Genomic DNA, 26,797 nt, shown 5'->3' on the forward strand with positions numbered 1-26,797 from the left:
GCACAGGGAAGGTAGAGCCTTCCAGAACTGCCTACCACATATCCCTCCTTGAACCTACTATTTTACCCCAAAGTTCAGAAACTCAGGCTTGTGCAGACCCTTGTCTGTTCCAGGAGCCAAGCTGTCTGGGCTCAGCAGCAAACCTGCCCTAAGTCAGTAGGGACATTAAGCCCCATTTCAAAGATGTGAACACCCATCCCTTCACCCATCAACTTGTTTGTAAGGACATTAGCTTTCCTCTCCAATGCTGCCTGCTGGCCCTGTGTGAACTCCTAGCCTCGGTGGTAGTCCTAAGAGCCTCACAGACAGCATCATGGGTACAAACTCTGCTCCACTTTCCCTGGAGGAGTATTGAGACATTATTCAAACAAAAGTCCGTTGCTTGAGCATTCAAGTTTAAAAACTGTTTTCTAAGGATTTCACCTAAGTGGTTCAGCCAAGACTAACAAGCCTGTGGCATAAGGAAGGCTGGAGTTTCTGATTCCCAGCTCCTCATGTCTATTTTTAGCTCTAAAATCAGATAAACAATAAAAACCAAAACCAACCAGGCAACCAACGCAGAACCTGCTGGAAAATAGAGTTGTGCACTCTGGGCTTTCTTCCACAGGTAGCTACTTTTAAGTAATAATAGCAACAACAGGAAAAATAAAATTAAAGACATGGAGAGAATAAATGAGTGATTAACTGTTTTTACAGGCTTGTCATCTGGGTGGTTAGGAAAACTTTACACTTCCACAGCATACTCCCAAAGAGTGACTGTCAACACAAAGGCAGGTGCTGGACTCTCTTTTCAAATCTTTCTTACCTTGCTGTACCTACACTAGTTTTCATGAAGCAGAAAGGCTACCATCCTTCTTTTTCTCTTCAAGTTTATTTTAACCCATTCAGCAGCATGATGGAAGCTTTTGAGTTCCCAGTAAGTTATAGTAATGGCAAAACAAAATAATTTGAGTTACAGCAATTTGAAGAATTGACATTTTCATTCTGCATTTTAGACAGCAACTGACAATTATTGGGAGATGTTGCCCTCATCAATTATCCATCTTTGGTTAATAAAGAACCAGCTTCCAGTAGTCCAAAAATAAGAAAGGACATAAACAATTGCATTTTTATTATCAAACTTGCACACAGGCAAAGAAAGCATAATCCCAGGCAATAAATTGGCCCAAAGCAAGGATAAAACAATTATAAAATGAATAAACAAGCATTTGCAAAATTTCAACAAAAAATATATTTTCCCATAGATTTCTAATTAGGTTAATCAATTGTAGCATAAAAATAATATTGATCCCATTGTCAAAAAATGTGTCCTAATAGAAATATTTCAGGAAGCTTAATTTTGGTATTCTTCAAATTTTCTGAGCATGAGAGAGTGAATCTTTTGATCTTATTTATATCATATTTATAGTTTAGTTGTGCCCAAAGTGCATTGAGGGTCAAAAGAACACAGCAGGATACAAACATTTATTTTAAGCTATATTGCTTTCAAGACTTTACAGAGTGCCTAGAAATGGCTGGTTGTCTTTTTTCATTGCAGAATAATAGTAACATCTGTAGAGAGGCTAGACCAGAGCTCTAACGAATCACTGGACAACAGCAAGAATTTCTCTATAGAAAAAACCTCAGAGACATATTTTTTATAGAAAAAACCTCAGAGACATATTTTTATGGCTTAGAGGACAATCTGAAGTAGCCCAGATGCATCATTTTTATATACTCTAATCTTTGAAACTTAACCCAAAAGCTTCTTTAGAGACAATTTGATTTTTAAGTTATGTCCACAAACAATAACTTCTTTACCGGCAGTGCCAAAGTGAAAAGTAGTACTGTTAGCATTCTCATTGCTAAATATTTTGTAAAATTTCATAACCCCTCATTTTAAAACCAGCACTTGAGTCTATCTATTAAAATGAAACCATAAAGTGAAAAATAAATGACCACAAGCTTTGAAATGATTGGTTAATTAATTTGGTAAATTTGGGAATCAGGATAGTAGACATAAAGCAACTTTTTCCAAAATTTGAAATAAGTGTTTTGAAAAAAATGTAAATTTTTAGCTGCTAAAATTACATGTATAGATATTATGGAAACAAAACTTCAGATATTGTCTGCTTTTAAGGAACGAGCAATTCAATGTTACAGAAATGAGAATGCCAGATGTGTATCAAGGTTCATTACAAACAATTCCTTACACATTTTTCGGTGGGTTTTTTTTTGGTTTGTTTGGTTTTTTTTGTTTGTTTTTTTTTTTTTAATAGTAAATCCCCTGCTTTGGGATTCTCTCTCATCAGAACACCTTTTCTGTAAAGTACTGGCAGAGGACCCAAGCTTCAGGGAGCTGTCATTGCCATCTATGTAAAGCTCTTCCCCATTTGAAAGAAAAGTATCACTTTTGAAGAAAATTCTTAAGAGCAATAGTGAGAAATATGCTGTCCCTGATTGAAGCTGTTGCTCGAGGCCAGGCATGGTTTGCTGACCTACTTTGGTCAAGGATTTTTTTTTTTTTCAGCCTATGGCCTAGGATGAGACTCTGAGACTGCTGGGAGAGCCTGGCAATGTGCAACTGATGACAGATGATGATTAATTTGATTGTCACCAGCACAGCTCTGAACATGAGGCTTGTCCAGGAGGTACACAAAAGGAAACTCAGTGCAGTTTCTTGGGTTCTGCTGCTAAGAGAGCAAGAGGTTCAGAAAAACAAACACCAGAATTACTTAAGACTTTGGCCAGCCAAAGGCCAGCCTCTCCAGCACAGTAGTGTTTGTGCTGGCCTGCTGGCCTGGGTGGGGACAGCACCTGGCATGGGGACAATCACCAGCGTGTGGTTGCTCCCTAGGTTGGTATGAAGCTGCCATACCTCACTGAGAGCAACAAAGAGACAGTGGGATCAACAAAGGGAGTATGTCATGGATGTGTCCTTCTGCCTCAGCAGTCAACCAGCTCTTTCTCCAGGCCAATATGACTATTCACATGGGCAGACAGCATGGAGGTGCACTACAGAAGCGCGTGACAAAACTGGCAGGCTGCAGAGCGGGGGTTCCAGATTATGAAGAGCTACGCCTTGTGTACATCAGCCAGACCCCATGACCTAGGCAAGAACACTGATCAGTCACTCTGAGGAATTAATTTTTAGGGTAAAAACTCTACCAGGAGTAATTTCCTTTACTATCTACAGGGGCATGGAAGTGAAATTTTCACAGGACAGGACACAAGATACTGCTAGCATTTGCAATGTTTAATACAGGTATTTGTGATACTGATTCCTTATGTTTCTCCTTTTGTCATCATTTCAAGGCACTCCAAAGAGACTGACATGTGGCCATGTCATCTATCCTACTAATTTACCAGTAATGCTTGCTCTTGGTTCTGCACATCACTGCACAAACTGAAATGTAATGGAGACACTTTTCCACCATTTTGTGCCTTCCAACTTTGTAATACAAAATTTAAAGGAGCTTGCTGCTGTTGGCTGGGTTAAGAATTTATTTTCATCAGAGTAGCTCAGATGTGGCTGTGGTTTTGTGGATTTTTGCTGGAAACAGTTTTAGTAATTCAGGGATGTTTTCATTATTGCTGAGCAGAATCAAGGCCATCTCTGCCTCTCACCATCCCACCAGCAAGTCGACTGAGGGCACACAAGAAGCTGGGTGGGGACACAGCCAGGGCAGCTGACCCCCAGTGATCCAAGGGACATTCCATACCTGCATATAAAGCTGGGGGAAGAAGAATGAAGGGGAGGACTTTCAGAGTGATGGTGTTTGTCTTCCCAAGTCAGTGTTAGGCATGCTTAGAGCCCTGCTTTCCTCAAGATTGCTGAACACCTGCCCACCCATGGGAAGTGGTAAATGAATTCCTTATTTGCTTGTTTGTTGTGTGTGAAGCTTTTGCTTTATCTCAAGCCATGAGTTATCTCACTTTTCCAGTTTTCTCTCCCATCCCACCTGGGGGGAGTGAGAGAGTGGCTGTGTGGGCTTTAATTGCTGGTTGGGGCTAAACCATGTCAAGTAGGTGTCATGCAGGAGCCAAGATGTGGTTTCAATATCCTCATGGATAATGAAGACTCCTCAAACTGTACCAGTGCAAAACTCAAGATGACAGTCATACATGCAGTAAATTCTCCTGCAGAACAATCAGGCAACATTGTCCCTGTTTCAACTGAAGCTGAGAAAGACAGCTGAGTAGTGAAGCATTCAGGATAAAATCTCCAGCAGCACCTACTTGGAATGCTCAGCTGAACACAGGTATGAGCATAGCCCTTTGGGAAAATGTAGCCTGTGGCAGAGGGTTTTTATGACAGAAGTTGAACTCTAGATAAAAATAAGAAGTAGTGCAAGAAGTGCTGCAAATTATTAAGAATTACACATTCTTGCAACAAACATGGAAGAAATATTTTTGCTGGGGATTATTTCAACCAACAAGAAAAAAAAAAGAAGTATCATGTTTTAATGATAACACTTGAAAGGAAGAGCATGAAATCTAATCTAATCTACACCAATTTGTTAAAGATTTGGATTCATTTCAAGTGTATGAACACATACATTACTACTACCAGTTATGTTTTTTCTTGTACCTCTGAATGAGAATTATCTGTGATTGTTTGCAGGCAAGGAGAAGTAGGCTGTTTACTCACTGGCTCCAATGAGAATTTGGCTTCCTCTTGAAATTCAAGGAGAAAAAATATAATGCTGCTCTTGAGAAAATATTATCATAAATCAAAACTTATTTTTCAAGTAGTGATTTTCAGCGTTCTTTTCAATGGAAGTCTTGGGTTTCTCAAGAAGCAATGCTTATATAAGCAATGATGTCTTAAAAAAAGGCTGTTTAACAGTGCTATGTAAATTCTCCAACTAGTATTCATCCTATTAAAATAATTTGGAATTTATAAGCTCTCCGTCTCTCCTGGCTGGCACAGTTTCCTTATTAGAAATTAATTCCCTCCCAGAAATGGTTTGTTTCTATCTGATGATCTGAAGCAGTTCCTTGTAAAGCCAAAAGAATTTATTTATTTATTTATTTAGGTAACTCACTATTTGGAAGAGGAAAAAGAAGCAGGCAGCTGATTTCATGTGAGACTTCAAATATGAAGTACATTGTTTTAATAACCAGATACTTGGAGTTTGATCAAGTTGATATTATTTATACATTATGATCTGATTAAATCTTTTAATTTTAGAGAAAGTCTATTGGTTGATTTCCCATAAGCATGTAAGGCTCCTACAAACAACCCAGGTAGTGGGAGTCCTTCCAAGGCTTCCTCACAGCAATATCCTTTGGGGAATGCAAACCTAGCTGTAGGTAAGGTAAATATTCACAGCTCCAGGTTACAGTCAGACTCCAGTAATACATAACCATAAACCTGATATTGGATATAAGCTTGAAAGTGTGTGTTACCTCCCTGATTTTGTTTATTTATGTGTGTGGTTTTATATTTGCATACTGACAAGTCAAGTTTGATAGTGATGTGGTGTGGACTCTCCAAAGTTTGAATGCCTCCCTAACTGCAATGAAGTCTTGCATTTTCTAGCAGTCTGGTATCCCCCACAAAACTGTTATCAAATATGACTTGCTTCTAATTAACTGTCATTCTGAATCACAACCTCAGTTTTTATGGAGATGAAGCCATCCTGCAGACAACACTGAGATTCAGACAACACAAGAAGTGGACAACAAAGGTGAAGTGTGGAATTTAGTATTTCACATTACTGCCATCTCCTGTAACATAGGAATCAAAGATCAGAAACAAAATTCTGTGAGTGGACAGATAATTCTAGAGTACCAATAAGGTGCTGTGACCCAAATGAATCACTTGCACAGTGATTCATTAATTATATCAGAAATCTAAAATACATGGCATAACTAAACCAAAGTTTAGGTTTTATCTCTACACTGGTTTTCAGATTAAACATTGGCTTCCTTTTTGCATGTTATCTATTCTTGCAATGTAATCTATTCTTATATTAACCCTGTTAATTGTTTTTACATCTTTGTTTTTACGTCTTTTTCACAGACTGCCTATAGACATAAACTAAAGGAAACAGCAAAAGAAATTTTGAAAGAGACAGCAGGATATTTATATATCCTGGTAACACCCAGAAGGACCATTAAGGTGCATGGGCTCATTACACTGGACTTTAAGCAAATAAAAATGAGACAAGTTATTTCCTTAAAGGTTTGCAGTCTCAGACATCTGAGGGTTGGAATGACCTGATAAGCCAACTCACATTTCTCTTCAGTCTTAAAACAATTGGCAGCTGTCTACTTCTTGCTCTAGAGATTAGAATCACAGAGAAACGCAGTGGATACTTAATTAAGGTATTTCCTTTTTTACATCATTTTCTGTTCCTAACCTCTTTCTACATCTCTCTTCACTGCACAATAATCCCCATTCTCCTGTTCTCCTATGTGTTTTCTCCTTTCTGGCACACAAAGCCCACTTTTACCCAGGCTTCATCCTGTGGTACTTTTCTCAGTACAGCTAAGCTAATGAGAGTTTCACTGCACTTCACAGAATGAGCTGGTTCATGAGCTGAGTCCTATCTTCAGCTATACGTATTTTAATAGTGACCAGTACACAGAAGATCCTACAACAGGGGTGACAGATTTCTGCTGTCTAGGAAATTCTTCTGTGTTTGAAAACCCCTAAGTTTCAGCAAAAATTGTTAGATCAGATAAAATGAAATAGCTCCTATTATGATAAACCTAAGTTCTGTGCTTGATTATCTTTAAAACAAGGGTTGAGTCATTTAGCCCAGCCTCAAAACATTTCCTGCAATACTGGACCACCATATGGAAAGTTTACAGAGTTTTCTTCATCTTGTTCTAAATACATTGCAAAACAAAAATACTTCCCAAATCCCCCTCCTTCAGTCTGTTCTCTACAAAGCCAATTCACCTGAAGCATTTAAATTGCTGTCAGTAGGAAGCAATGATGATGCACTGCAAAACATCCAGGGACTATAACTAGGTAAGAGCTTCTTTTAGTGGGCACACACAACTGCTAATCTGTAGTAGTAGCCCATAATAACTGTCACTTCTGATCACCATGGGAACCAAACAGAGGTCTACTTTGCAGAAAACAGATCAGCAGTGACTCACTGACTGCTTGGGAAGCATGATTATTGAGAACTGCTAGACTTGTGTGGGTGACAGGGAATAGTGATGCCATTTCAACCATAGTCCCCTATAGCAGAGTCTCCTTTGCCAGACATGCAGGATGAAAACAAGTAAATTAGTACTTTGTGTTCATTAGAGACAAATTTCACCTCTATGATTTTCTTCAGCTTCAGCCTTGTGTGGACTTTGCTAGGAAAATATTTCATTTCTAGTGAATGAAGTTCTAACTCAGCTTACACTGGCCTTTACCAGGTCTTCTGCAACTCTCTTAGTGACAAGATTTAACCCTTGAGCAACATAGAGGCTTAGAGTTGTCACATCATCTGAACTACACCAGGATGTGTATGGCACATAAAAGACAAGCATTATTTCTATCTGGAATACCCAGAAACAGAGAAGTTGGGCACTTACAACAAAGCTCCTGCATTAAGTAGAAAGCAAAATAAATGCACTGTCTCATTAGCATAATTCAAAAGAGAAGCTTTGAGGTGATACAGTTTGTACGAGGCCAAAATTTGCAATATAAGATATTTTGTGTTGTTTCAATGTTTTCCTACTCCAGAATTTTTCAAGATTCATGAATTCAAGCATAATATTTCTGGGCTACCAAAGAATTTTAGATCAGAGACTGTGAGATTATAGAGCCCAAAAACTTTTTTTGCTGAATTATTTCCACTGGCTCCTCAGCTCTGGCTGGAGAAACAGTAATCACTGCAAGGAAAATGGTATTACAGCCCCAACATTTAAATGTTTATTTTTCCCAAATGGTAATTCAAGATGTTTTGACAAAACCAAAGTATATTCCTTAATAATAACTCTGTCATTCAATGGCTCCTTGTGTTCTGTTCTCAGTTCTCCCATTGAATCATCTTTTGAGTGCCTAAATATTCTCCAAGGATGCCGTCACATGCACAGCTGGCAGCTGGCATATAGGGTTTATTTTTTGTTCGTCCTCCTAACAGAAATATCCATAGATTGTAAGTTTTGAAAGAGCAGATACACTCATTTCTCCATGAAATGACATGTGCTTTTCTAAACAAAGGCGGCTCACCATAGAGGACTTTTCATGAGCAGAAAATCAGTTCCCTAAGTGGAATTTGGCCAGGACAGAATACAGCATCCTGTAACACAGTTTCTAGATTCATGGATCTTTGGGAAAACAAAAGACAAGAATCTGCAAATTGAAGACAAGAGTATGGCCATAGCTCTTCAGTTTGATGGCACAGGCCTGCACAGCATAAATTAATGTATGTCTATTTTAGAGGTTCCAGTCTGTGATGCTGCACATTTTTCAGTTGGTCAGTAAACTTTTGAGATTAAACGACGCAGAGGAACAAAAATATTAAGAAACTACTGTACCTCCCACACATTAAGAGGATGAAACATTAAAAGACCAATTCTGCAAAGTGCTCCAAGCTTCTCTGTAGCTCTGCACAGGAAAAACAAGCAATGATGTGAACCAAGGAAAGTACCCCTTGCAACTGGTCCCACCACCAGCTGCGAGGAGCTGTTCATCAGCAATCACCTCTTTCCTCCCTCTGTCCACACATGGAGCTTCAGATGTCACTAGCAGAACAAGTGATGTTCGAGTTTAGCCCTGTCCACTTTTTGATAATTCTTCCCAGCAACTGAAGGACAGAACTGGATAAACAACTGGGTTGATTACTGGCACCAGCTGTTGGCTTTTTGAGCACAAGCTGAATGCTGATGTATTCTAGGATGACTGATGCTTTTTCTGCTTTGGGAAGAAAAATCGTGATCAGGTCAGGCATTGCTCTGTACTAAATAAACTTGTGCAAACCATTTTGGTCATTTGTGGAACATGTGAAGTGGAAACTATACCCTCATGCTATGGTAAGCAGGTAGGAGAAAAGCCTGCATGTTTATCACCCAGGGCCACTTGAGTCCTCACCAGTCTGGCTTGCAAGAACAAGACACTGCAGATACAATCTACAGACTTTCATTCATACTGAGAGATATTTTAACACCACATCTTCAAGCTTATTTCTCTCAAGCTTATTTCATCTCAGTTTGAGGTTGACAGTCAAGAATGAGATACAGGAGCTGGAAGCCTGAAATCATTGATAACCCAAGTAGCAGATTGGTAGAGAATAGCCATAAATAATGTCACAAATAATTAAAAGAGGACAAGCAAGGAATACTTTTAAATATCTCTTTTTGCAAGCCTCACATCAAACTACCACTATATAAAAGTGAAAGCTTCAAGTTACTGGAAATCATAGTCAATGGTAGTTCACTGGTAGTAATGGGTATCAGTGAAAAGGGCAGGAATGTCATAGTTCACGGCAGCTTATTTCTTCATGCCCAAATTTTATGGTTTGTTGTTTTCTTTTAATTTTAAAAATGGTCATGAATGTACAGTAATATATTATTATGTTGCAGATTGGGTGGGGGTTTTTTTTGTTTATTTGATTATTTAAAGTGTATGGTGTATCAAGTCCCATTAAAAAGAGTTTGACTAAAGAATAATGCAAAAGGCTTTAGTAGTTTAAATACTTATTCAGCCATCTGTAAATGTACAATCTGTTTTATGTTCTATGTGAAACTTACAATTGCTATTAAGTTAATGAATTTTAAAACCTGAACAATTTGCTAAAGTAGTAATAATGCTAATTCTGTTTCAATTTGCCATACTGGAGATGCTTTCAGATGGGACAGGGATACAAAACTCTAATAATGATCAAAAATACTCTACAGTTCAGGAGGATGCAGCACTGGAGTTTAGTCCCACTAGCTCTGAAAATACTATCACTTCATCCTTATGCAAGGACATGTTATTATTATTACATGGAATGGAACACATAATAGTTTATTTTGTTAGTATTTTTTTGCATGTAATGCTTTATAAAAGAGATATAGCTAAAGTAAAATATAAACAGACATGTAAATAATACAATGAAGTATATCCTTCTTATTTGAATCAATTTCCTTGAGCAACATCTTTTTACAAGGTGAAAATTAAACACTAATATTTGTCACATGGTATAAAAGGGATAGTAATAATTATAAAGAACCTTAAGGTCTTAAGCTTGTTTCATCCTATTCCTTGTATTTCACAGCAAAAATATTAAAATTTGCAATATTCCCAAAAAGATGCAAACTTGTCAAATATATTACTCTGAAGTAAAATAACAATTAATTTACAGGAACCTACCATAGAAACTATTGAGTGGACAGTAGTGATGGTCTTCTATACAAAATCTATCAAACTTTTTTGAGGAAATATATGAAGCATAGCTGATAGCTGATGGAATCTGCAATATGGCCACAGAGAAATAAGTTGCAGATCATCAAAGTTAGCTCTTGTGCAGAAACATCCACCATGAGTTCACAAATTTCATCTTTCACTGGAGAAAAGCAGGAGGTTTCCATAATGCAACTATCATTGGAAACGAATTCAACGCTGTACTTTAAGCTTTACCCGTTGTTGGAACTTGGAACAGTTTGGATTTTTTGGTGCTCTGATCTCTCCTGCTCTCTGGAAGGCTGTGTAAATATCAAAATCTTCAGCACAAAGACAGCTCTCTCCAAAACACTGGCAACTGTTCTCAATAGACTGTTCCAAAAAAAAAAAAAAGGAACAAAAGGAACAAAAGGAACAGATTTAGGTAGAGTGGTAAAACAATAGTGGAAAAGCAACACAGGAATGTTCTATACATAAACCAGAGAACTAGGTTGTCACTAGAAGCTGAGAGATTTGTAGTCCATGAACTTCAGACACACACGCACATAAACTCGTGGAGCTCAGAGGAACCTTTGCAGATTTGAAGCTGCTCTTCTGTGTAAGACTTGAGTCAGCAGCTAAGCTCTGATCTTGCATGAATGAAGGCAAAGCACACTTTCAGCTATTTTAAATAGCAAAACAAAAAAAGTCAAGTGATTGATTATATCCAGCCTCAAGCATTCAACTAAAGCACCTAGACAAGGACCTAAGCAACTCAGACTCTGTTCATAAACCACAGATGGAAAGCTGCAATTTCAAGATGCTACTTGAGCCTTGACCTGGTCAAGGGTGATGGTGTTTCTAGCTTAGACATCTCAGCCAGGTTACTGAAATTAGCTGTGAAGACCACCTGAATCTCCCTGTTTAGGACTGCTCCTACAAAAGTTCTGGGGCTTTAATCACTCATATAATAAAGGCACTTATTATATGTGTTCTGCTCTACAAGGCCTGCATCCAGCACAGTCAAAACCATTTCTCTAGGAAAGAGCTCTACTTCTTATGGAAATTGTTGGCAGCTTAATAGTTTTCAGCTCCCCACTGGCTAGACATCAAAACAATTCCATATCAAAATTTGTCAATGTTTATTTAGTTCAAGTACTGAATGGAAACTTGCTTTGTTTTTATTTTTTCTGCAGATGTGAACTAATAAAGCTTTTTTTTTAAACTTAGTCAAAACTCTTCACTCAGGAATAGAGCCTATAAATCTTCAATGTTCTATTATAGCTGGTGGAAAATGAAGCCCCCACAGATACTCCCATAGCAAGGGGAAAGCTCCAATACATTACTTAGTGGGTGACACACTATGGTCTTCAAGGTCCTTCCAAAAATGGAGATGTTTTCTAACTGCAAAATCCTCATTCCTGGAAAAATCTTCGTCTCTGCAAATGCTGATCTGATGTACCTCACCTCTTATGGGAGGTCTGAGTACCACTAAGGACATTTGATTTTTATTTGCTCCCAAATTAAGTTTCCTTGCTTCTCAATTTTCACCAAGAAGATGACTTTACTACTGGTCTAGTTTATATCTGCACCCACTGAGAACTGGTCCCTGGTCCAGCCTTTAGAAGTTACTATGCAGCTGGAGATGTAATTTGGTGGTTCCCAGACCAACTTAGAGCATCAGAGGGAGCATTGCTGCCTTGTTCTGTTCAACAAATGCATGCCAAGCACATAATGTTAATCAAAACATACTGTACCTCGGGTTGTTTGCATCTCGATGTCTTTATTTCCTTCTAATCTTAATTAGAAAATGAAAGACAAAGATGGTTAAAATCTTTAAAAAAACAAAACAAAACACGTGTTTTGTTTAGTTAGTACTGTTCCAAAACCAGCTACTTTTATTTTGGTTAAAAGTGTTACTGTTTTTCCTTTTCTTGTTTTGCAGCAAATTTTGAAAGCACGAGTCAGTGACTAAACTATGCTGTACATATGTGACAGCAGCATTTTTTTGTGTTAAATCAAAAGAATATTAAATTATTTTATAATTACATGTTTATGACTTGTCAATTAAATAGCTATAAATCTAATGCTTTTTCCCACTGCTCAAAAATATAACATGGAAAAGAAACAGTTTCTGCTGGGTTTCATTTAAGAACAGAAATGAACCTGAAAGCAAGCACTTACTAACTGTTATTACTGGAATTCACCACAATGCAAGTAAATACCTTCAAAACTAAAAATAGCGCCGGGGCTCGGCAAGTGCATCTATCACAGCCTCTAAGTCCTAAGAGGGTTTTGTTTTCTTTTAATTCACAGAGCAGTCAGAGAGTGGAGAAGATGTTCAGAAGACCATGTACCTACACTGTCAGCATCTGCTCTAGGATCCTTCTGCAAAAACGTGTCAAATTTTAAATAAAAGGGAACAATCCCTTTGACAAGTATAAATAGCCCCACAGCATTAAGAGGCTTCAAGGCTAGCCAGTATGTCTGAAATAATAATTGATTTTTAAAGGACATACATCCTACAAGATAAAATGATCCCTAGAAAGCAAGAGAAAATAAATCTACAACCTGCCAGTACCTTTGGGTGCAGCTTTCGTCTGACTGGGAGCCATGGCAGCCGCATCCGATGGCAGGCCCACGTACACCCCTCCATAGTTCCTGGTGGAGAAATAATTACAGGCACATCAGAGCCCAGCTGGGACACTTCTCCTTGTGAAAGGAGCTACTTTTCACTCAAATTCCTGATGTTTATCACAGGATCCCAGCTGTCTTGTGACAATAATAAACCCCACCTGCCCAGCTTCTTCTGAGTATATCCAGCTGAGGACAGAACTAATCTGACACTGATGTTTGACACTGGGACCACCAAAGCACCACGCTTCAAACAATGCACACCAATTAAATAGCACTTTTACCTCATTAAGAAATGCAACCTGCCTCCCCCTGCTTAGGGTCACACTTAGAGAAAACTGCTAGTATAAAGGAGCACGAGTGTCTTAGGTACTTTCATGGCCCAACCCTCTCCCTCTCTTCATGGACTTGCAGAGGATACTTTCTGGCTCCAAAGAGCCTGTATGAAAAGCAGGGACAGATAAAGGGGGGGGGGGGGGTAAAAAAATGGGTTCTTAAAGCCTCTACTGTGCCTGGAGTTACCTGCAGAGACTCCCTTTACACTGCTCTGCCCTGCTAGGTGCTGAATTAACACCTCACACCTCCTCCAGCTCCTGGGAGTCTGAGCCAATTTCTAATTTGCTTGATGATAGACTCATACTTCCTTCAACTTCCAGCCCAGCAGAGATCTCCCACAAGCGCTAATGTCACCTTCTGTGGCACTGATGGTGTGAAGGCAGAGGCCACCAGCCCTTATTGAGCACACCACCTACAGCTGCAAGATAATGTGCTCTTTTTCCACCAAGTTCCCACCTCCTCAGCTCAATAACAAGCTGGGTGGACTCATCAATACCTGACTCTGTGTGAGATTTCCTCCTCTCTTTTTGTTTCTCCTCTGCTTTGTTGGTGTTGCTGGGAGTTAGGAGGAGGGAAGGAAGGATGCAGAACCCGTGGCAGAACTCGCTGCAGCCTATTGCAAATAAAGCTAACCCTGGTTGAGCAGAGCACCTACCTCCTTTTGTCATCATCTGATATGGATTCTTCTGCTCTGCAACATCAAAAGATACAAAGCATGTTAGCAGATTGTTTCTTTCAGGTGCTCCATGTCCATCTGGGTACATTCAGAAGCAAGGGAAGAACTATTACTGACCTCAGTTTAAATTAGGGCATCCACCATTCAACAAAGTACTCACGCAGGTATAAAAAAGGGACAATTTTCCAGTATAAGGTACAGAAGAAATAAAGGATTGAGAAAAGATGTAGCTTACTTTTTATGACCCCCACCAGTGAGATCTGAAAGTAGATTTGGGAGCAAAACACGTGAATTAACACTATTCCTGAGTGAGTCCCCACACTACTCCCCACATAAAAGGAACATTAAGACTCTGCATGTAACAGGAACAAGCCTGGACTGCTATTCCCCTAAAAGAGGAAAGAAAGGGACTGGGTGTCTGTGCTGGCATGTGAGTGAGGACGAGGAGAGAGAAACTTTCACAGCAGCTATTACAGAATCCAGAAACTGTTACAAGGCCTCTCTATAAAATGAGGCACTGCAATTCCTGTTGTTTGCAGACCAAATACTGTTAATAATCCCATATAAATGGGCAATTATGTCTCCTTTAACTTTAGGGCAAAATCACAGGTCAGCCTGTAGATCAACAGAGTCACTGAGGTTTGATTCCTCCCAGTTATGTACTGTGTAGTACAGTGTAGCTGAATGGGAGCAGGAGTTAAAGTAACCAGCACTGATGTGAAGGCAAAGGTAATACAAAAAATAAAAATAATTTATTCTTACTCCTTCAGTGTGCAATGCCTGTGCTGCAGTCTCAGACTGTGTCCCAACATCAGTCATCACACAAATTACTCACCCACCTTTGATTAAATATTCAGATTCTGAGCTCTACTTCCATGACTGGGTATGGATGGGGCAGCAGCTGCACTTTAGCTGGGTCTCCGACCAATTTATTTACTCTAAAAGGTTGATGTGCCTGCTGTTTAATTGCTGGGGCTCTACGCTCTTACAGGGCCCTGAAGTCAATGGGATTTTGGCCTGAAGAGCAGAGGGCTCATAGTAAGATGCAGTCTTAAGTGCAAGAAAATGCCCTTAAACCTCCTGGGAGGAGAGCAAATGCCTTAAAATACTGCTACAGCTTGGAAATTTTCTGGCATCTACCTTCTTCCTAAGGGACATTACCTACTATCCTTTCTGCATCATCACAGTGAGTAAGGGTACACAGGTCCTTTAATAGTTGAGGCTTGGAGAAAATCTTATTATTCTTCAATTTTGCTAAATTATATTTATGCAGGACATAGCACTCTTCGTCTGCTGTCTTTGTCTATGTCTTACCACTCAAGAAAGACTGATCAATAAACTTCTCATTTCCTGTCCCTCCTGCCATCCCTTCCTGGAGGAACCAGAGACATGTCAGAAGGCATTTCCCACCTCCTGTAACCCTATGTAGTCACCTAAGTCATCTTACAGTCTTCACACACACTGACAGAGAATGCAGAGACATTTTTTCTTGAGGACTGTGAAGCTGCTCTGTCACAGTGTGGGCCAGTTTCTCCTGAAGAAAATGGAAAGCCTGTGTATATCAGTGGGTGGAAATGAGGATGTATTTTTAGGGGGAAAAAAATTCTACTTAAGGAAAGGGACTTTGGATCCCAAAAGATCACAAACAGTCATTTCTGTTGAACCAACCAAATGTGTCACAGACTTGATTTTCTCATACTATTTGGAACATTTTCTATAATCCAGATTAACCACTGTCCAGAGAAAAGAGTCATTTAAAGGCACCAAAAACTTCAGGCACAGCTTGAAGCCTCTGAAATGGAATTGTAAGAATAATAATCAATATTGTCCAACAGGGAATTAATGTTGTTTTTGTTTTGGTTTTTTTTTTTTTTTTATGTTTCCTGGTAGGAAACAGAGCCAATTTCTTCTGTTCCAGAAATGTTTTGTAATATGGCATCACAGACTATTACTGTGATTCTCTCACAAAACAAATTATCCAGGTCTATGATTGAGCAGACAAGAGGGTTTTTAAACATTTTGCTTTCTTCCTTTCCTCTCACTAGCTATAAATCAAACTAGTAATTTTGCAATACCTTTTTTCTTCAAATGCATGACAGCAAAACTAATCTGGGATTGTACAGACAACAGCTCTTGGGCTGGGCAATGATTGGGGGCAAACTGTTGTAGCCCTGCCAGAAAAGAGGAAATGAGCAGAGATAGGAGTAACATGGGAGTGTGAGAGGGAAAAGAAAGAAAATTTTGGATGATGGCACTTAAGGAATGAGCCATTTTACACACCTTTCTGGAGGCTCAGGAAGGAATGCTGCCCCTGTTTATTTACTACACATATTCACACACCTCTCACCTTCACAAATGATGGCTCAAGACCCCCTTTTGCAGGGTGCCCACTAATTTTGCATGTTTAGTGTCTGCTGAGCTACTGAGACAGGTGCTGCTTCTGTGCCCAGGCTGAGTGAACACGGGTGGCTCCATGGAGCAAAGCTCCCAGACTAACCTACACACTGAATACCACAGACATTGCATTACTTTCTAGCATATCCTTTACTTCTCCTACAGCAATGCTCAACCATATTGAGTTGGGAGTGAGACTGGAGAGAAGCTCCTTTGGTTTTGGCACTGTTCCCATTGCCACATCTCCTGGGCTCATATGGACACGGGAGTCCAGCAGTCCTCCAGGGACAGCAAGCTAGGATAAGCTTTTCTGCACCAGGAATAGAAAGCAAAAGGAACTAAACAGTTCAAGGAACCTAGTGCTGACTGGCTGCTGTGTCACTGCCTCAGATGCTGTTGACATCAGCAGAGTAGCTGAGAGCATGGTTCTCAGCAGGTAGCATGGGCAGAGTCCTGGAGCCAATGGGCAGATTTAAGAGCAAATCCACAAAATGGCATTCTATTTACAGCTGAATAAGTGTTTCTTTTGATAAGGTTTTGTCTGTCCCAAGAGTCTTCATGTCACCGAAAATCTGAAAAACACGCTTTGTTCATCTGTCAGCATCCATCATTCCTATGTCCATTTGATGGTAAAAGAAGCTGCTATTTCTCACATATTTTAAATGTCAGATGACAGGCATTCACACCAATTATTTTCATCCACGTTTTTCTTACCTCAGCTTTTATGGCTCTGTTCGTTCCGATCATTATAGAGACTCTTTCTAGATGGGCTCAGTAGTTCCACCAGTAATGATTCATTGAACTTTGAACAAGTGACAGACAACTACTCCTCAGATTCTTGGTGTTTCTTGGGAACAAGTGCCTTTAATTTCTATTTGATGCATTTCTTCTCAATATTTTGAAATGGAATTGAACTGTTGTATCCTTTCCTTCCTACTGTAACTAATCCTCCCCCAGACTTAGCTACACACTGAATACCACAGGCATTGCATTACTTTCTAGCATATCCTTTACTTCTCCTACAGCTAGGCTTTCCCAATTAGCAGTGATGAATGTTTCTTTATTAGTGCGGCCGGAGTATGGGCTGAAGCTGGCTGGCAGATCCTGGGTTGGAGCACAGAGGGCAGACATGTTCTCGGAGCATGTGTCCTTGTCACCACACAGCCCTCAGAGACAAGAGCCCTTTCAGAGGAAGATCATATCATCACCCCTATCTAATTGATGGAGAAACTCCAGCCCCACAGGGCAAAGCAGCTTCCTCACAGTCACCCAGGAGGGCTCCGAGCAGGATCCAGCCCTCTTCGCTTCCATCTGGCTGCACACTCCAGGAGTCATGGTGCTTTGGCAATGAGTCACATTCAAGAAATGAGAAACCTCATGTTAGAATAATCAGATTTGCTATCCAAAAGCATGAAAGGATGGACACACCTAAATGTTTTTCTGCATCAAAACTGCTGTGACTGAAATTTGACAGCAAAAGAAAAAGATAAGGGTTATTTAAAGAGAAACTTTATCTGATGAAAGTAAAAAGGTGTAAAAAAAGTTTTGTGGATCTATAATATTAGTTAATACAAATCTGATTTTTTCATTTCTATGAAATGAAAGTAATTTTTCTGATAGTTTACTTCCTTCATAAAAATCTTCTGTTAAGTATTAGAATGCCTGATCAGTGATGACCCTTTTGGGTCATCACTGCTATTCCTCTTTAGTAGGTGTGTGTTTCTAACATCCAATGAGAAGGTTCAACCATGCTATTACTCATATGGGTTGTTTGGCTGGCTCCACTGTCCCTAATCTGAATGAGTAATAGCTCCAGGATAGACCCTTTCACTTTGTTGAAGACTACACATTTTTTCAAAGTTATTTTGATACTATTTTGAAACATGACAGGTGAACTCACACTAACAAGTAGGATGTTCCCATTTTAACTCCTGCAGCCAGGCTCTAAAAATGCTTACACACAGTTAAACACAGTTCTATATATACTCACAGTTCTACATATTCCATACCTTTAAGCACAGGAACATGCCTACAACATTCATAATTAAACAGTGCATGAGATTTTGAAATTTAAAACTACCGATGAGCAAAAAGAAAGATACAGTTCTAAGTCAGTCCTTAAATCATCTAAATTGAACAACAAATAAGGTCCTGCTGTAAATTAAACCAGTGGGTTTGTAAATACAGGAGTACTGAGGGCAGTGATGCTGCAGGCTGCATCAAGAAGAGGTTCCTTATAAGATTCCCTTCTGTAATTTATTGTCTGGCACTGCAAGCCCAGAAAACAGACTACAGAGGTAAGACAGATCTCAAGAATAGCTGTGGCAACAGTGTTGATCAGCCAAGTGACACCTGTTGTTAGTTCTCTTGTCCTTGCTCTGTAATAGCAAGGACAAGCCTGTTGTTAGGCTCTTCCCTCCACTTGTTTATCTGACTTGACTGCCCTCATTTCTACACCAGGATTCCTCCATCTAATTAGAGGAGTTATTCTAAGCGAAGTAAATAAAACCGAAGGATGTTCCTATTGCATAACATAACAATCTTTCCCAGCTAGTGGCAAATACCAGTAACATGAAATAGGAGAAGGCAAGACCTCGGGAGGAGTTCTTTATGGTTTTCTTTGGTAGAAAAATACATTTATGGCTGAATAAAGCTGTTCCTGTGCATTCCTGTGTCAGCAAGTAAGTATAAAACTTGACCTTGCACATTTAGAGAAAAACGGGATGGGTAGGGCTACCTCTGCTACCCCGTGTCAAAAAAATAGATGCTATCTTTAATGCAGAGAATACCTAGAGAAGGTGGGTACTTTGAAAAGGAAGTTGGACAGGTTAGTGGGTCTCATGCAAAAGAGAGGGAATTTGTCTCAGTGGCTTTCTAAATCTCTCACTGGGCCTGGTGGAAATGTACAATTAGTTGGCCTTTGGAAAAAGGTGCACTGGCACATGATGGGGAAAAGCAGTCTGAATTAACATAATCAGCTCTGCTAGAAAACTGTCTCAACAGAAGCAGAGAAAAGAAATTTCTGTTAGAGAAATAACAAGCAAAGAAATCTGTAGAAAAGTAAACAAGACAAGGAGTTGTTTTGTGGAGATGAAAGCTGTCACTAAAGACAGTAAACATCTGGTTGTGTTGATTATATGTTAGAAGCCAGATTAATCATGTATGACTAAATCTAGTATAAGGCTAGTATGACTGAAAATATGTCCAGGGTTATATATTTAAAAGAGTAGAGAAGAGTAAGTACTTACACATCTTTAGTAGTCCCTGTAGCACCTAGGACAAAAAAAAAACAAAACATGTTTACTAGATAATGGCATAATCCTCTAAACCAACCAACAGTGTAGTAACTGTTTTTCTGTCTTTCTGTCCTAAACCACACAGAAATAGCAACAAAAATTTCCTACTGTAAGAGAACACAATTCTCATGATTGCTACATTTATCCTTAATGACTATCCACACAATCCCTTAAATCTATCACATCTGGGCCAGACTCAGTGGCCCAGTGTGAAAATGATGCTGCTGTGGACCAGTGCCCAGGTGCAGCCACTCAAGATGGGAGCAACATAAGAAAAAAATACTCTTTCTGAATTTTATATGCTTCCATTTGCTCAGAACTCTGGTGGTTTTGTCTGCCACAAAGTTGGCACAACTAACCAGGCAATTACTCCCAAATGCCTGATTATTCTGCCACTTGATGCAGTTGTAGAGCTGGCACCACATGTGTAAAATGCTGCCTCATTCTTCCTGCCAGATAAACAAAGTTTTATAAAATGACTAGCAGAATTAATATAAACATTGGGACACAACCCTTCCAAAGCCCCAGACACCTAACGAGATCAACCACCCCTTAATTCATCTTGCTATTTAACAAAAAACCAAAGAGACAAAAGCTGCCACATGGCTGCCTGGTATAAGTGACTGACTTTTTTGTTTTGGTGACTCAGATGTTTCTTGCTGGGAGATAAACATTTACCTAAGTACAAACTCTTTATTGCTCCTCCCAAGTTACTAATGTTATGTTGCTCTTGCTAGTATATAATTCAGCTGAGTAACCAGTAAATTATCCCTTCTATTAATTACAGAAGTTAGAGCAGACATTAGAAAAAACCTTTCACTTCTCCTTTCCTCTTAGTACTCAGCTGGAAAAGGTGATCTGAGCTCATTCTGAAGAAATGGAAGTAGCCAATCCCAGAGATTTTTTGAGTTTGGAGGTATGTTTTTTTTTTTTCTCCCATGGTACTTCATTTTTTGGAAAACTTTTATTTCTTCTGCTGATTAAAAATATATATATATAAATAGCAAATACCTCTCATCTCTCTTTGATGTGTAAGAATATGCCTTTTGCATTCTTATTTTTAACAAGAGGAAGTAATAGACCTGCAAGGCTTTCTGGCTCTGTCTACCTGAATGGATTGCTTGAACGGCAGAAAACATCACCCTTTACAGCTAATTCCTGAACACAATGTCATTCCTATTTCCTATGACATGACTATCCCTCCTTTTCCCGGCAACAACACAGACTAGACTCGTATGAAACTGTACACATTTTTTCTGTTAGTCTTGCTTCCAGAGTCAGCAAAATCTCAGTATGGCTACATGTATCAGCAGAAAGCCTTACGTAAGTTGGAGGGAGTAGCTCTAGCCACAATAAGCTTAGGCCCTTGCTTTAAAACCTTACTCCACCAGGCAGCCCTCTGATACTTTTCGGCTTTGCAGGCACATCTATGAAGCACTACCTGTACAATTAATTGTGTCCAGATGGAAGGCTGGCATTGCTGTGCGAGCTCAATCTCTGTCAATGTAAGGAGACATTTTCTGCTACCAAGGCCAGTTCATCCAGTCAGCTCAGCAATGAGCCTTCAGGGCACCCCCTTGTACCCCTAGACAGAGCCCAGACATCGGCAACACTACAGACAACATGTGTTTTGAAAAACCTAGCTGGACCTAGCAGGATTTTTAATTTTTTCCAGAAGAAACTATTCCTTTGCTGTGTCTATTCTGCACAAGGGCCATAACTTTCTTATGATTTAGTCTAAACTCTCTGTGATCAAAATCAGTTTCTCTAAAAAGGTTCATGGCCCTTTCAGAGGCCTTTGCCAAGACTCTTCTGAGTCTAAGCACCTTGGATGCTGATCTGAAAAATTTGTCTTTCTTTCAGGAAGTACAGCAAAAGTACAGTGTTTAATACACAAACTGAAACCTCAAACCAAGGGAGAAAAATTGTGTGCCAACAGCACTGGTACACTCCCCAGAGGCAATAATCAAGTTCCAGTCAATCACTGGGTGCACTTCAGTGCCATGTCCATGTTCAGTGCCATGCCTGTCTTCAATGCATTATGGTACAACTACATCCTCACTCTGGAGTTGGGAGATGTCACTCAAACCCATCAGCCTGGGCTTTGATAAGAGCTATAAAATTCCATGTTTGGAAATATGCCACTAACGTTCACATATGGCAGCACTTGTTTTCTTGGAATATTAGCAAGGGTACACTGCTGAAAAATCACTGCAGTGTTTTGAAATGTATTTCACACAAAAACTTTGAGAACTGAGTACGATCAAAAAAGATTCACTTTTTAAGAAATCAGTTTTACTTTTACAATAAATTTTAAAATACATGTAAAAAGAAAAACATTGTTTTCTACTTTTTTATAAGCACAGCAAACCAGTCTATCCTCACTTTCATTGATGGAATTCCATTAATTTCAGTGGGGTTATTTCTCATTTTCACTAGCAAAAGTGAAACAAGTCTTTGGTTCAAATTCACTCAAGTATCACTAAGGTACCTGACAATAGATCTGAGAGTGTTTCCAGTTACCAAACGAGTTTTCTTCCTGCAAGAGTTCTGAGCTTGCAAATGAACATAATTTTAGCTAGGTGTAAAATAAAAAAATCTCTATGTAAAAAATAATTTTAGCTAGGTGTAAAATAAAAAAATCTCTATGTAAAAAATTCTAAGTTTTTGTTCATTAGGGAGCCTGAACATTTCTTACACATAGATATTATTTCTCAAGGAACCAAAAACATCTCAGTTCATACAGACATGTTTATTTGTGAAGTCCAATCCATTCACCCTCACCCTGTTACTTCACCGACATATTTGTCTAACTCTTGCACATTTAGTGAGCAACACAATTTTACTGCTGCCCAAGTTCCTTCTGCCAGAAGTTCAGCCAAAGAATCTTCTTTACTCCCAATCCACAAACACTCTACAGCTTGCTCCATAGCAGCAAGGCCTACTGGTCTCATAGATATGATGGTTTCCATAAATGACTTGAGAAAAGGCTCACATATATAAAGCTTGTCCATTTTTTCCCATTATAAGAGCCTGGCCTAAGAAAAGGCAGCACTTGACCCCATAAGCCTTGTCTTGATAGGCTCTTGCTTGCTTGGTTTTTCTAACCAAACCTCAGCAAGACATTGAAGAGTAGCTACAAAGCCACATCCATAAAAAATAGGCAATACTGAATTGTCCTGAATGACCTCTCTGCTCACACCATTTACACAGTAGGATCACAGCTGCATTTTGGTATTTTAGAGCTGCAGAAGGAGAAGAAAGAGTACAGCCTGCAAATAATCATGGCCCATTCAGCCACACATTGCTCTGAGCCTCAGTGATTACAGAAGAAAAACATTCAGTCTAGGAGTGTGGAGCTGTGATCCCTCAGAAAAACCCACAGCATTTAAACAGTAGCAAGTCAAAAAGAAGATGAATTTATCCCAAAGCATCTTCCACTAGGTGAGAGGGGGTTTTGCTCTTTCAGAACAACAGCAGCTTCTCTTGGCGATACTGCAAGATTTTGGTAAATGCAGGCCTAATGCAAAAGATGGTTGAAAGACATTTGTAGCCACTGAGGATACTCTTCTGTGCTGAGAAATGCATCATGAGTCAAGGTGAGAGGCAAAAGCTTCAGAAAAATATAAAAAGCATGAGATGCAACCCCTCACATAAATAAAATGGATACAAAAAATGCCAGGACCTGACTTTTGAGCAGATTATGAAACATTTTTCTGATATTTTTTAATGAACAATGTCCTATGACATTTTCTTGCACATCAAATTGTTACAAAAAGCAAATAAAACCCCTCCAAATTACACACACATACATGCAATTGTTAAGAATGAGTTTTCTATTGCAGGCTTCTTTCTGATGTGCTCCAACAGTAAGCAGTAAGGAGGCGCATTCTAACATCCATGAATGTATTTTATTTATACCCCCATTGTAACTGATGATAGAATATCATCAATTTGTTTCACATTGATTATTTCTTCAGCTCATCAGGTGGGAGTTCAGTGCACAGATTAGAGAATGGCACGATGACTTCCTGGGCATTGCACCAAACTTAAAGTTAATAAATCTGTTAAAACTTGGTGTGAAAGATCTCCTTCATCATAACTTGACTGTACTTGAAGCTTTCCACAGACTAAGAGCTTCTCTATATATTTAAATTAAGGCTAGACTGACAGCCTCCAAAGAGTACTATAATTTAAGGTGCTGTCATTGCTACTAGACTAGATATGGAAAGGAGGAGGCAGTTAAAAATTTTTAGTGAAGAATCATTAGAATGAAGGGAAATGCCTTAACTCAGGAAAAAAAAAAGGAAATTAATGCATAAGAGCATATTTTTAAAAGACATACACAAAAAAAGAAGAGCTATTGTTGAGCTTCTAAAACTCTAGGAAATAACATGAAAGAAGGATATGTAAAATGAGACAACAAAACATAAGGAAAACAGCAAGTTGAGAAATACATAACTATAATCCATAGTTAATACATAAAATAGCTAGGTAATTTAAGAAGGATGTATATACATCAGTTTACTTGGATAACTGAAATTGTCTTTTCTCAATTGAAGAGATTTTGCCACTGTCTGATACTCTGGAAAGAACATTTGAATGCTGTGAGTTATATTGGTGTTCTGAAGTACTGCACCACAGACAGAAATGTTATTCTACATCATGTCGATTAGTTTAGATCTCACAGACCATAGAGCTGAAAGCTCTGATGTCATTCTAGCCATGCAACAGAAGATAATATCATTAGCTGAACTATCACTATATATACATCTGCTCAGGAAAAATCAAATTAGGTTACAATAGGAATTTTACCAGAGTAAGAAAATGGTGATTGGCGTAACACATTAAATGTGTTCTATGAAGTATGCTACAATATACAATACAATAAACTCTTAGTCATATGATATGACAGAGAGTGTTACAGGTTAATTACATGTTATGTACCTGTAGCTTTGACATTATCGACTACAGAACAGTCATAACTTTAGCATTAAAAATGTAGTCATGCTGTGCATGCCACAAAATTTATTTGTATTTACACAGTCTTCACATCTTTTGGTGAAATTATGAATTGCATTTTCCTGAAAAGCTCAAGGATTCCAAACAAAAATGGTAAGTTTTCTCCTTCCCCTTTACAAAATAATTTTATTTTTATTAGACACACTTTGTAAGGAATGTTAAATTAAATAAATAAATAGTAGACATCCGACATCTTGCTTTTATCACCAGCTGTTTGTTATTTTAAGACCATAGACTGCACAGAGTAATTCCTGACTGACAATGGTGAAAGTGAGAAGTGAACTGGACCTTTCAGAGCTGCATTGTATTTGGAGAGGTCTATCAGTGCAACAGTAATAATTCCATTATACTAAAGATGAGGTTTACGTGGCATTGTTGGTTTTTACCTGCACTAAGCCCTTAGAGATCTGTGGAATATTTCTAAAGAGCATTTAAAAGTTTACAAAAAATGCAAGTTCAAATGTATATGTAAAACATATAAGTAAGTTTAACTATCAAAGGGGTCAGACCATCAGTGAAAATACTTAATGTATCTACAAGCCAAAACCTGTTCAAGACAACTACCTCTAATGCAAAGGGACACATTTAAACAAACTTTGAGTTCAAAAAAATACTGCTGCCAGAGTTAGTCTATTTGACATTTACCCATTTGTACCCTGGTACAAGTTCCACAGGGCAGTCAAATCAACATCAACTTAGAAACTACCACAAATGGACTAATAATTGACTCAACAGTCTCGTCTGAATTTCTCTGGTGCTTTTATCCAGCAAACAGAAATCGGATGTGAACAAGCATCACCTCAGTAGTATGAAGCTAGACTGGTCATATACAGAAGGAACGTCCAGTCACAGCAATGTGGGAATCAACTGAAGGGAGAGAATTCACGTATGCAAACGGGACAGCTCCAGTAAGGGCACTGAACGTTCAAGCAAATTCACACAGTGTGTTCTTTATGGGTGAGAGAGGCCTCTGATGGACAGACATAATACCTAAAACCTAAGTTATAATCATTCAACAGAAACTGAGTAAGGAATGGCAGAATCACATTCTCCTCTGAGTGTGGAGTGCAGAGTTGAACAGCATCGCACCCACAAGCACACACACGTATGTACACCCTAGAGAAGACAGCATCACTCACACTCACAGGCAGGACCAAGTCAGGACTAGCACCACCCAAAGCACCACTGAAACTCTGGTTAATTCAAATCAAATCAAAACAGTAAGAGATGGGGACCCAGTAATTCTAAGTTGTCCAACCATTATTTTGCGTATTTTGAAGAGCTGAAAGCTCACAAGTGCATCTGAAAGATTTGATAAAGGTACTGGAACAGGTGGCAATGTTTGCCAAGTGCAGCTAGGATGAGAAGTGATTGGGAAATGCTCATATTATAATTACAGGGTGAAGGTCCACTTACCAGTTTCCATGTACTTTCCTATTTGCGGGGGCAGGGGAGAGGAAGAGCACAACAGCACCATCTTCCCAGATCTTATCTCTTTTGAAAATAGCAATGAACAAATAAGGGAGCCAGCTGGACTCACCAGCCAGCAGTAGACATTAACATGCATGAAACCTCAATCATGAAATATCCTCCAACTTCTCCAGCAAGCAAAAGACGAAGATGTCGCACAAATTCATTTCAGAAGTGGCATTCGTGGCCTTATAGGGAAGCGAAGAGGATGGAGCTGACACCCCTGGCGGGATCGCTACGTCCAGCTCCCGGCCTGGGTTCGCCGTGCCTTGGGCAGCTTCTGTCGGAGGTGGTGACTCTAGCGACAAAAGGGCACCAGAAAGCCGCCGGTGCTGCGGCAGGCCACATCACCCTCTCGCCCTGAGCAAGCGGATCAGCCTCGGGAAAGGAAGATGCTCTTGCAAGAGGGCGGGCAGCGATTCCCGCGGCTCGGACGGGCACCCCCCGCGCCGGGGGCTGTATCCCCGCCGAGTGCGGGTGCGTGCCCGCCGCCGCCCCCCGCAGTCCCGCAGAGCTGCCCAGCACGGTGGGGATGCTCGCTCCGCCGCTCGCCCAGCCCGGCCCGGCCCGCCCCGCCGCCCTACCTCGCCCGCCCGCGCCGCCGGCCGTGGAGTTGCCGCAGCCCATGGGCGCTGCCCTGGCCGGCGTTGCGCCCGCCGGTGCGCTGCGGTC

General features: G+C 39.6%; 1 long non-coding RNA gene and 1 other non-coding gene across 2 annotated transcripts; both read right to left on the minus strand.

The window, feature by feature from the left end:
- Nucleotides 1–852: 852 nt before the first annotated feature.
- Nucleotides 853–12,098, minus strand: LOC129046696 (uncharacterized). Its single transcript, XR_008508400.1, has 2 exons — nt 12,055–12,098; nt 853–10,690 (listed from the first exon to the last, which is right to left on the minus strand). It is a non-coding gene; the product is annotated as an uncharacterized LOC129046696 (long non-coding RNA).
- An 816-nt stretch (nt 12,099–12,914) lies between these two features.
- On the minus strand, nt 12,915–26,571 carry LOC118697630 (uncharacterized). The gene is made up of 4 exons (XR_008508401.1): nt 26,196–26,571; nt 19,586–19,610; nt 13,923–13,958; nt 12,915–12,958 (listed from the first exon to the last, which is right to left on the minus strand). It is a non-coding gene; the product is annotated as an uncharacterized LOC118697630 (transcript).
- Nucleotides 26,572–26,797: the final 226 nt, after the last annotated feature.

This window comes from Molothrus ater, chromosome 5 (genome assembly GCF_012460135.2).
Source record: "Molothrus ater isolate BHLD 08-10-18 breed brown headed cowbird chromosome 5, BPBGC_Mater_1.1, whole genome shotgun sequence".
NCBI lineage: Eukaryota > Metazoa > Chordata > Aves > Passeriformes > Icteridae > Molothrus > Molothrus ater.